The sequence below is a fragment of the Dermochelys coriacea genome, chromosome 3 (assembly GCF_009764565.3).
Source record: "Dermochelys coriacea isolate rDerCor1 chromosome 3, rDerCor1.pri.v4, whole genome shotgun sequence".
In the NCBI taxonomy this organism is placed as follows: Eukaryota; Metazoa; Chordata; order Testudines; family Dermochelyidae; genus Dermochelys; species Dermochelys coriacea.
Genome location: NC_050070.1, coordinates 122,433,656 through 122,446,664, shown reverse-complemented (window position 1 = coordinate 122,446,664; position 13,009 = coordinate 122,433,656).

Here is a 13,009-nt window from a genome sequence, read left to right as displayed (position 1 = left end):
AATTCAGCAGTCTCTCGTTGGAGTCTGTTTTTGAAGTTTTTTGTTGAAGGATAGCCACTCTCAGGTCTGTAATCGAGTGACTGGAGAGATTGAAGTGTTCTCCGACTGGTTTTTGAATGTGGGTTTTCCTCCTCCCCCCCCCCCCCCGCTTCCTGCTGGTAATAACTCATCTTAAGTGATCACTCTCCTTACAGTGTGTATGATAAAATCCATTGTTTCATGTTCTCTGTGTGTGTATATAAATCTCCCCCACTGTATTTTCCACTGAATGCATCCGATGAAGTGAGCTGTAGCTCACGAAAGCTTATGCTCTAATAAATTTGTTAGTCTCTAAGGTGCCACAAGTACTCCTTTTCTTTTTGCGAAAACAGACTAACACGGCTGCTACTCTGAAACCTTTTTTGCTCACTCAGTCTCTCCTTTCTCTCTCTCCTCTCTCTAGTCTCTTTCTCCCTTTAGTCTTATCTTACTTTTACTTTCCCCTTGACTTTGCTTCTCCTTCTTTGCTTTTCTATTGCTCCTGGTAATGGTATTTTTCAAAGGCAAAACCTCTGATATGGGTACATTCCCAGTCATGCCCACTTAGCCTACTTTATACTAGTTTAAAACAAGATTATTACAAGAATGCAAACAGGGTCTGATGACCTTATTTCACAGGCCTTGGTTTAGGCTTCTCAGTGCCTTTACAAGGATAGCATGACGTTTTCAAATCTAGCTGGTATTGCTCAATGAAACTCTAATGTAAAATCAACTTTTTCTAAATTTGCTGAATTTAACCCCATGCCCTGATGCAGGACAAATTCTTACATACTGCACTTTGTGTACATTGCTGACAAGGGTGCTGTTTTGCACTCTGTGCCAAGAGATGGCACTAGGTATTACTGATGTCCTGAGGCCCAGTCTCTAAGCCTTTGGGTCATCATAGAAATGTTTCTTCTTGATGTCCACCAAAGCCAAAAGGGCCTCCAAGTTCTTTGTGCCAGCTGTTGCAGGAATCCCTCCTCTTTCCTCTGCATGAGTTGTCAGAAATTAGCTCTCCAGGATCTCTTCCAGACTACCTGCCACAGTGTATCCAGCTTTTCAACACAGTGAGTTGGGTATAACTGGGCCACAAAATAAGAAAAGTGTGGAGACCAAAATGAGTCTCTATATAATAAGATTATTATTGTCATTTGTCTGTGGGTCAACACCAAGCCATGAAAACAACTAAAAGTATGGCTGGGAGCTCTTTTTGTTCAGAATATCACCAGGATCAACCATCACTGGGACTCATGATCTGTTACTATCCAGTTTTTAAGAGCTCAGACATTTTGACGCTATGCATTACACCCATGTGATCTATTTATGCCATGCCAATATTCCTAGACCATTGTGATAGTGGAATTAACCCAACCAATCACCATCCTTACTCTGCAGCTACTTTGCATTCCTTTGGTTGTATGAGGGAGACTACACAGACGGTGGATTACCTGGCCATCTGCCATATCCGTGAGACAGCATGGGCTCTCAGCTATGAATACAGCATTACTGGGTGAAATATTGGACCCCTTGAAGTCAATGGAAGTTCTTTGGCCGGTGTCGTGGGGCAGCGCCCCACCCCTAGGCCAGATTGGACTACAGCAGGCCAGAGCGGCTGCGCAGACAGGCAGCCAATCAGAGAAGGCCTGTGGGGAGCCAATCAGGGCTGAGCAAGAGGCAGCCAATTAGGGACAGGCTACCCCTATATAAAGGCTGCCCAGGCAACAAACAGATAGTATCTCTTGGGCATTCAGAGGATGAATGTCTCCTGTGTGAGGAGACTAGCACCAGGGACAGCGCAGCACTGGACAGGGTGTGGGGGAGCAGAAGGGAACTCCAGCCCAGTACTTGCCAGGCTGAAGGCCCTGAGGAAAGGGCCTAGCTGGTGCAAAGGGGCCAAAAGGGAAGCAGCCCAGGGGGAGAGAGATGGACAAAGGGAGAGAAGGAGGGCAGGCAGGAAGGCTGCCACCAAAGGGTCCCTGGGTTGGGACCCAGAGTAGAGGGTGGACAGTTTCCACTTACACCTGGCCATTAGGAATGGCCATCACGGACTGCACCAGACCCCTGCCAAAAAGGATTAGACTTTGGGGTGTGGTTGGCCATTGTGGCTGGGGCAAAGAGAAGAACTGCTGATAACACCCACCACCACCCCAGAAGGGGGTGAGCGTGGACTAGGGGGCACTGCCAAAGGGCAGTGTCCTGAAGAGGATGCTGCTGAGTGAGGAGCAACACGGGTCCAGATGTCAACAGAGGGTGAGAGACGGAAGGGACACCACCAGCGGAGGGTGCTCCACATGGACTGAGCTAATTCCCAGAGGTATTAACAGGAGGTGCTGCGGTGGTGAGTCCCAAAACCCCCCCCCCGTCACAAGGGGTTTTCACCTTTCACCCCATTCTATGTGTTCCTTTTTGCCCCTGAATCCCATAGAATGAATAATGCTAGGGTTTGAGGGAAGAGGTTCACTTTTCTAATTCTTCATTTGTTTTAACTACTGTGTAACTTTTCAAAACGCCTTTGGAAAAAATGAAGATGACTTTTCCAAACATGTTGATGTGAAAAGTTACCACATGGCAGAGTTAAAGTGTGCTTTTTCCATTTGCCACTCAGTAACCAGTCTAAAGTTGGAGACGTTCTGATGGGTGCCAAAGGGAGAAAAAAATTTAAAATGAATGATAAGACAAAAACCTGACCATCATTCATTTTATTGCACTCAGCAGCAAAAGGGGGGGGGGAGGGGAAAGGAGGGAGAAAGGAGTGAAAGAGGGACAAGTGAAAACATAAATATTTTCCCCTCAAGTTTTTGAATTTTAACAAACGTTTACAAATTATTTTTTTCCATTTTGAACCTTGCAAAACAGAAACAACTTCAAAATTTCTACTTTTTTGCAACAGTTTTTCCACTTTTCATTCAGCTCTAATTATCTCCAATGTTCTTCATCTTCTGAATTTGTGACAACTGCTTATACTGCAGAGCCTGGCTGCACAAGTATCCTGAGAATTAATGCCATCTTAGCCCCAACACTGTCCACATCCTAAGGCAGGTGATAGAGATCAGAATTATTCATCCTATCTGAAAGATTGATATCCCTTTCTGAATCATCTCCTCAATTTGACTGGATAGATAAGACACATCCTCAGGACTCCTTCCCCAAAGCAACCAGCATCTGCTACAGTTCAGAGTCAAAGGTATAAATCAAAGCCGTCTAGCTTCCTGTATACCCCCATGGACCCAGACAAACCTCACTGGACCCAGCAAGATCAATACAGATTAATTTTTTGTTACCAGTTACTCAGAAAATTGTTTTTCTGGTGACCAAGTACAAATAAAAGAAACCAAAATAACACACTGTAACGGAAACAACCCCAAACAAATTGGGTGCATCTGTGGTCTATAACTTGTTCTGTGACTCATCATTTAAGACTGCCTAGCTCTTCTCAAAGACCAAGGGCTCTTTGTGGAGTACCCTATAAGCCAGGGTTTCTCACATTTAATTGCACTATGACCCTTTCTGACAACAAAAATTGCTACACGACCCTGGGAGTGGGGGCCAAAGCCGAAGCCCAGGGGCTTAAACCCCAGGTGGGGTGACTGTAACCTGAACCCCACCCAGGCCTTCAGCCCTGGGCGGTCGGGCTCGGGCTTCAGCTCCGGGTGGTGGGGCTCGGGTGACCCCATTAAAATGGGGTCACAAACCACTTTGAGGTCGTGACTCTCAGTTTGAGAACCGCTGCTATAAGCAAAGCTATATAGACATAGCAAACAATCTGATATTGTGGTATTGCCACAAGGTGATGGTACTATATCAAATTTATGAAGGTAGTATATTTTATTTTTCTGATTCTCCCCTGCATACTGTATGCCAGAAATAAAGGGAGAGTATATTTTTCCTGCAATTAGTATGCCATTGTTCATTAGTCTCTTGAGCCAGCTGAAGACAAAATGGAGAGGCTTCCAGGGCCTTTTATATTGCCTCTCTTGTGGGTGGAAACCCCTTTGTTCTTCTGTGCAAAGTCACAGCAACAAGATGGAGTTTGTAGCCACCTGGGTAAGTCACATGTCCATGAGTGATTCAGCCTTTTGCAGGCAAATGCCATTGTTTACATGTTAGTTTGAACATTCCCAGGAAAGCTCAGATGTGGACTGGCATCTCCCAAAGTCCATTGTCAGTTAAGTGTTTCTTGATTGGGCATGTACTGAGAATAGTCTTTTCTCAAGAAGCTGACCAAATGCTTCACTGAGGCTACTTAGAATCAAACCTATTGAGATACCAGTACATAGCCAATATTCATAACTTCAAATACAAAAATGATGCACACATACAGACAGCATAATCATTACCAGCAAACTACAACCTTTCCATAGACACCCCACTTGACCACCTTGGTACAAGACCTGGTGCAACCATAGGACCCTGGTTGCAACAATGATCTATATGGTCATAGTTCATGTCAATAATGTCACACTAGTAGGTGGATGAAGTGCAACCATGGGATAATTGATCAAAGTACCTAAGTGGTAAACAGTGAAGAGTTGCTATTTAAGAAACTTTGTGGCAGTTAAATACTTTTAATCTTCAGGAAATATTTTACTTTGATGCTGTGTTATGGTGATTCGACTGTCCTGAAACTACTTGGACTCTGAGTCATTTTCCTGATCAAGCTGTTTGTTTTTTTCCTCATGTTCAGTGCTTCCATCGTCTGCCTATAGGGGACCAGTGGTTCAGTGGGCACAGCTTGTCACAGCTTCAGCATAAATGTCTAGTTGAATGTGTTTTTTAGACTTGCACTAGGAAGTAATTTTAACCCATCTTCTATTTGCAGATCATTAAACATATTGGTTTGGTAGCAAAGTTCTCTCTGAAGAACCCAGATAACAAAAAAAGAAGTTGGTACATAGACACTGATTAAGGCAGTTGAAGAGGAAGCAACTAAAGTTCCAAATCTTTTATTAATTTCACTTCCTCTCCCAATACCAAAACTTCAGACCAACTCCTCCTGTGTGCTCGCGCTCTCTCTCTCTCTCACACACACACGTACGTACATACGTACGTTCAGGAAGTCAATCTAGGTTAAAGCATGGGACAGAAATGACACCATGAGGACAATCGCAGAACTAAGGCTCCACCTGAAAAATCTTGGGTTTCAGCCTCCAAGGACAAAGTATTAGACACCCATGGGAATGTTCAGAAACAGTGTTATCAACTCTACACACACTGTGTGTAATGTATAAGTTTTTTGTATATGCTGTACATAACTATAACTGAATAGTATGGCAGTGTGAAATCAGCAATTCCTGACTGGATGTTCTCTGTTAGTCACTAAACTGTATCCAATGCAAAAATTCCTAGCACTCTTTTTTTTTTTTTCATGAAAATATGGACTGGAAAGTTTCTGGCTAATTTGCTAGTGCCGTCAGTTTATGAAAATTAGTCCAGAAAATGCTTGTTAATAGCACAAAATAAGGGAAGGCGTTGGTTATTGTTCTCACTGTTTTGGGTTAAAGTAATTTTGAATGTGATTATACTGTAGGTCTTAAAGCTAGTCACCAACTCCTGTAAAGCGCAGGAAGAAAATAGGTGTGTAAACGTGAAGACGACAAACGTTGATTTCTAAGGCAGGGGCAAACTCTGCTCTCGGCTATAGCAGTGTAAATCCGGAGTAACTCCATTAATGTCAGCGAGTGGAGAATGGATCCAGGCTAGTTGTGCAGAAGAGCATTTAGAACTAGTTTGGGTGTTTGTCAATTTTGTGGCACTGCAGGCCTTTTTGCTGAATTGAATATTTGTTTTCTGGAATTTTAAAAATAAAAACATTTTTAAAAGTCTTGCCCGAGGGGATTTCTCTAGAATCCTTTGAGTGTCATTCAGCTCTTCTGGGATAAAACACACACTGTGCTTAGGTGCATTCAAGCAAGAAACATAGCCAGCTGCATTTTACTGAAATATACACTCTGGAATGTGGTGTTGCCATTAGAAAGTGCCTATTAATGTTTTAAGAATGAATAACTCTTATGAACCAATTTCACTGAAGAATAATGGCCATTCTGATTATCACTAACTTTATTTACTCTTTTTATTTTCTTTAAGACTTTTCCTTTTGAAGCAGCTACATCTAAACCACACTCTGGAATCCCCATTGCACCTGGAAGGAGAAACTCGCTGCCCGTGGGGCAAAAGAAGTGTAAGTAGTGGTATTGGCAGAACTTCCTCACTCAGACGAGACTCCAGGGAATAACAGAAGTCCTGGATAGGGTTGGGGTAAAGACCAACAGGTGAATCAGTTGGGTGGAGTAGGGAGAGGAAGGAAGAACTGACTAGGAAAGGAGAGGAAAAATGAGGATCAACCAGGAACAGCGGGTTGGGGGAAGATCACAAAGGGAGAAGAATGTGTGGGACAGAGGTCTGCTTTCTGCTTCTTTCTGCTACATCAGCCTGTGACATGACGTTTTCTTTCATGGTATGTCTACATTTCAGCTGGGAATGAGCCTCCCAGCCCAGATGGACTTCTGTTAGCAGAGCTCATACTAGTGCACTAAAAATAGCTATGTGGTCAATGCAGCTTGGGCTGGCCACCCAAACTCGGACCTAGAGTGGGCTTGAGCTTGGTGGGCTGGCCTGTACCTCAGTTGGTGCCACAACAATCATCCCCCTATTTTTAGCACACTAATATGAGCCTGGCCTGAGTTCCATATTTGTCTAATTTTTTTTTTTTTTTTTTTTTTGCTTTACACCACTGACAGGGATGCCACAAGAGGGCAGTTGACACATCTTCTGGCACATGCATCTTGTAGATTCTTGTAGAGCTAAATACAACTTCTTGTATCACTAGTGATTGCCTTAGCCACACGTTAACATCTAATTTGTGTGACTCATAGATCACCACCAAAATTTCAGTGAGATTCCATCACCCTTAAAATTGCATGGGGGGCTATGACAGATGAAAACAACCTGCTGCATACAAGGCTGACAATGGTCCCAACAGGTGCCAACAAGCAGTGCACACTTCCCACAAGATCTATCTGCCTCCAGAAGAAACCACCCAAAGCTGCAGTTTCTGCTGACTTGCCTCGACTGACTTTGTGACACCCTGTTGTTGTGGCTGTTCATGCACTCATGCCCAATGCTGCCAGCCCAGTGCCAGCCTCAGATGAACAATGGCATATCCAGGCCAACAGCTATGTCCTCACAGAGCAGCAACAAGTCTAGGACAGAGAGACAGGCATGCTGATGAACTTGAGGAGCCTTAACTTGCAACCACCTGATTGCAACCTGGGATGCAGATCCTGGATGAGGCTTAACAGGCTGCTGACTGGAACAGCCAGAGTGGGCACCATAATGCAGAAACTTGGCTTAGTGCAGTCCTCATAGTGTGACTGTGGAGCAGCAATGCAGATGGTGGAGGAGTGCACAATTAGAAGACTGGAGGGTGGACGGCAATAGCTAGCTACCCTCCGTGATGCAGCATTTAGATGGCTGAACAATTTAGACAGCCAGCTGTGACGCGCCTAAAAGAAGAAGCATGAGCCCCATTGGTGGAAGTGACTCTCCAGGCAGGGAGAGTCACTTCCAGCTGCAGTGTAGACATACTCTTTGGGGCTTCAGCTCAGCTGAACTGGTACATACTGTCAAGTACTCTAAGAATCTGCACCAGAAACAACAGAACCCCATGAGAAATCATCTGAAAGGAGGAATTTTTATCTCCTTTTCCCCTTTCCCTGAGACACCACTCTAGCTGACATTACAGCACAAAACCCCAATGGCCAGAAAGGGCTGGGAACCCTCTCTCCTGTCTTACCCTGCTATAACAACTGTTGTTGACCTAGGTTGGATTCAGATCAGCGTCATGGAGGTGAAAGTTTCAGGGTAGGGCTCTGTACAGGATCCAAGAATGGGGAAGCCAAAACCAAACTCACAACAACAGAAGCCCCTCTTAAGAGTCTCCAAACTGATCCTGGCCAGCAGAGTTCCTAATTCTCTTATTCTAACAGACTGGCTTTCTCCTTCTCCATGAGGTGTCAGGTCAGGGGAGAAGCCACTTAATGCAGTTCATAAGACCCTTACCTCTGAGCCTTGAGTCGGAGCAACCAAACTTCCAGTCAGAAAAACAAAGTCTCTAGAGCCATGCCAGACTCATGACCCTTAGCCATCGCCACTTCTGATTCCCCAGCCTTTTCCTGTTGTATATAGCCCTGCCCCCAGCCTGGGGCACGTCTTGGATTGCACCCAGGCTCTCTTGGGTGTTAGCTCCAGCGGTTAGTTCCATAAAGAAGACACCCTGTCACAGGCTTCCTGGTCTCGGAGCCATTCACCTTGGCATAAATACGCAACATTTAGGACTGGGATTTTCAAAGGAGCCCAGGGGAGTGAGGCACCAACTCCCACTGACAATGAATGAGAGTTGAGTGCCTAACCCTGTTATGCCCTTTGAAAACCTCAGCCCAGCGGTTGTTCCTGAAAAATGCTGAGCGCCCTCTATCCCCTCCCCCACCTTGGCTTAGGAGTTGAGGGTGCTCAGCTCCCTGGAGAAGGCACACAGCACTGTGCAGGATTGGGTTCTTTTACTGTGGGTGAAACCAGGCTTTGTTCAGAGGGCTAGCACAAGATCTTTGCTGCACTCAGCTTCCAGTGAAGCCATGAAAATAGGGCTTAAGGGGGACTTACACACTTCATGGGCCTTGTTCTGTCCCTCCAAATAAGGGTGAACGTCATCCCATATGAACATTTATGCTCAGTTAAGAATGCAATTCCTGATACTGGAGCAAATTAGACTGAAAAGTAAAGGGTACAGGGACCCATGAGCACTCTTTGGTTTGTATTTTTGCCTTTTAGCTGACAGAAGCTCAGAACAAACTCTTGTCTCATGAGTTCATTTCTACAACAAGAAGGTAGCAAGATTTCAGTTAGATGTATCTAGGGTGACCAGACAGCAAGTGTGAAAAATCGGGATGGAGGTGGGGAGTAACAGGAGCCCATATAAGAAAAAGCACCAAATATCGGGACATCTGGACACCCTCGATGTATCAGTAGCATGTAACCAGTATCAGGAAATTGCCCTGTGCTGCTAAGTGTGAGTATATTTGACTGGTGCCTATAAAAGGTGTTTAGCAGTTAATTGAGCCTGTATTTTTACAGTCCAGACAACTCTGCCAAACCTTCTGCACTTTCTCAGACCCCTTACAAGGGAGAGAGCAACCCTCATTGCTGTGAGACTCTTGACTCTGAACACTGGCCCATAGGGAGCAAGTCAGTACATTCAGAACTCACTCTCATCTCTTCCTAGTTATTTATTATGGACATAAAGTGAATGTATTTAATAGAAATATGTGCCAGGGGTTCAGTAACAATTGTTTTGATGTTTCTGCTGGTTCTTTGAATTCAACTCCCTAACCCTGTTTGTAGGCGTTTTCTCAGGGCTGGTCTACACTGGGAACTTACATCAGTGAAGCTATATCTCAGGAGTGTGAAAAATCCATACCCCTGAAGAAGTAGCAATACCGACCTAATCCTCAGTGTAGACAGTGCTAGGTTGATGGAAAAATTCTTGGGGCAGAGGATTGCCTATGCCGACAGGAGCAGCTGTACCATTGTAGCATTTCAGGTGTAGATAAACCCACGCACTAGTTATTTATTCTATAATCCTCCCCATTTCACTGACTTTTCCCCTTTTCTAGTTGACTTATCTTGTTTTCTTTAAGTGACATCACAGGAGTTCTCAGACAGCCCAGAGATGGAGTGTGTAAAGCGAGCCAGGTGTCTTGATCTCTCATAGCATTTTGTGAGATGTATGTGCTTCCCTCTCTGGAAAAAGAGGAAGCATGGTCATACTGTGGTGGCATTTTGAAAGGAGGAGAAGGATCTTTGCCTTTGTTCAATGGTGCATATTTCTTTTAAGGCCTGATCCTGAGAAGTTCTATGCACCTTGAACTCTCATCTCCTAAGATCAGTTACAAGATCACATTCTGGTAGAGGAAAGAGAGGTACACACAAGTGGCAGAGAAATTCTGTGGGTGATCTTTCAATCTCTGCTGGCATGAGACACTAGGCTGACCACAATTTTCAATACAAAAAGTGCAGTAAATAAGGCCTTGGACTACATATTGAACAAGGATGATAAAATAAAATATTAAATAGCTGCTCATTTAGTGAGCACTTTCCATCCTGTGCTGAATGAAGCTGGGGTTCTGTAGAAAAAGATAACTTAAAAACTGTATCATAATGCATATGCACATGGGGGCTGAATTATGGTTGCACAGAGAATCTTAATTTTGGCATTTCCTAATTTTGGAGTGCTCAATTTTACAACCTTAATAATTGCCTTTTAACATAGGTTTTTTTGTGTGTGTAATTAATACTTCTGTTCCAGTAACACCGAAAGGCCCCAATCACAACTAAGGCTAGACTCTGTGCAAATGCATAGGAGAAAACACTCTCTACTCTGAAGAATGTATACCCTGAGGCGATATCAGGATGGGACAATGGACTGTAGTCAAATATAATTCTGTAGGAAATTAACACATCAGGCACCCTTAATCCAACAAATATATGATATAGGTAAGATTAACTAGATGATCATTCTTCACTTATTAGGATTTATTGGGTTCATAATGTTTAAGGAGGTAAATTTAGGGATATTTATTTAATATAGGATCAAACTATAAAAACAATTTAAATTGAATATAATAGCAGAGAGTAGCAAACATGAAAAGTGAACAGAGAACTGGATGAATTATTAGCACTATACAATATCAGTAAAGCACAAGTTAAATGGATTCAGAACTAGCTGAATGGCAAATCTCAAAAAGTTACTGTCAATGAGGAATCATAATCGAATGTGTGTGTGGGGGTGTGTGTTTCTAGTGGGGTTCTGCAGGGATTGGTACTTATTAGGCCTGATGCTATTAAACATTTTCTAGGAGTAAATATAAAAATAACTGCAGATAAAATTTTCAGATGACACAAAAATTGACAAAGAGATAAATAATGTTGAGGACAGAGGAATCATACAGAGTGATCTGGACCACTTGGTAAGCTGTGTTCTTTCAAACAAAATGTGCTTTAATACAGCTAAAGTTATACATCTAGAAATGAACCTACAGACCACACCTACAGAATGGGGGACGGTATCCTAAAAAGCAGTGACTCTGAAAAGGCTTTCGGGATCATAGTGGACAAGCAACTGAATATGAGTTCTCAGTGAAATGCTGTGGCAAAAAGGGCTAATGGGATTCTTGGATGTATAAATGGGAGCAGTGAGTAGGCAAAGGGAGCTGATTTTATCTGTGAATACCGCAGTGGTGAGACTGATGCTGGAATATTGTCTCCAGTTCTGGCATTTGCCTTTTAAAAAGAATGTCTGAATAATTGGAGGGGGTGTAGACAAAAACCACCAAAATGATTTGAGGGGCTGGAGAAAATGCCTTACAGAAAGATCAAAGAAAGACCAAGAAGTGAGTTGATTACAGTATATAAGTACTGTCATAGGGAGAAAATACTTAGTATTAAAGGGCTCTTAATCAAGCAGAGAAAGACATAACAAGAACCAATGGCTTGCATCCGATGAAGTGAGCTGTAGCTCACGAAAGCTTATGCTCTAATAAATTTGTTAGTCTCTAAGGTGCCACAAGTACTCCTTTTCTTTTTGCGAATACAGACTAACACGGCTGCTACTCTGAAACCTGGCTGAAAGCTGAAACCAGACCAAGTAAAATTACAAATTAGGCACAAATTTTTAAAAGTGACAGTGATTAACCACTGGAACAAACTACCAAGGGAAGTGGAGGAGTCTCTCTTTCTTAAGTCTTCATATCAAGACTGGATGCCTTTCTGGAAAATGTGCCTTAGCCAAACACAAATTATTGGGCTCACTACAGGGGTAACTGGGTGAAATGTAATGGCCTGTATTATACAGGATGTCAGACTGGATGATCTAATAGTCTTTTCTGGACTTAAAGTCTAGGAATCTATTAATTGTTTTCCTACCCAGTCTATCAATAAGCCAACAATAGCTAGCCATAAAAACCTTAGGAAATACGTAGTAAAAATATACAGTAACTGGTGGAGTTTTCAGTTGCATATGTCTTGGTCGATTGCTGAAAGAGCCCGCTATTCCTGAGATGGAGCATTATTCAAACTCAACTGCCTTACTGAATGTACCACATTCATATGCTGGCTGGACTCCCCAATTAACAACTATTGCCATTTTTTGCCCATCTTAACTATTCTCAGGTCCTATTTAATAAAATAGACAAAGAGTAATCAGTACACAGAATATATGCAAGATTGATGTTTGTCCAAAATTAAATCCCTCTCTCCTGAATTGCAACTACTTATAGCAATAAATTCACTAAATAAGGTATCCCTGTGGCAATGCCTTGCACATAAAGAAACTCAGGCCAAGTAATTTGGAGGATACAGCTTTTGAAAAGATTCCAGAAACTTGGATCATTGGCCCAAATTCAAATCTGGTGCAGAATGGGCACAATTCCCAGCAGGAGTTGAATTTACTTATGCCAGGGTTGACGGATACAGTTGTTAACTCCTAATCAGAAAACATTTGCACATTATCATCTAGTTGGTTTTAGAAGGCCAGTTTTTAGCCACTATCCAAATGTTTTTTTGAGGTCTGGGAATTGGAATACTTACTTTCATTACTTAAAACATCAGAGGTGATCCTCAAAGATGCTTTAAATTTTAAAATAAACTCTTAAGAGATTGTAAGATAATGCTATTCCACTATTGAACTTATATTTGAGTTTTAATCTTTGCTTTCAAAATGCAGAGACAGAGAGAATAAATCTCACCCTGGTGCAGTGGATCAAGACCTGTCCTACCTACCACTAGAATCTCACTTGAACTCTCAATATAGGACTCTAGGCAGCCTAGTCATTGTGCTGACTCACTGCACGGGGATGAATTTCATCCCGAGAGAGGAAAAAAGTAAACTTGCCATGTAGAGGACAGCTATTTGACAAGAGAACAATAGCTTTTGTTT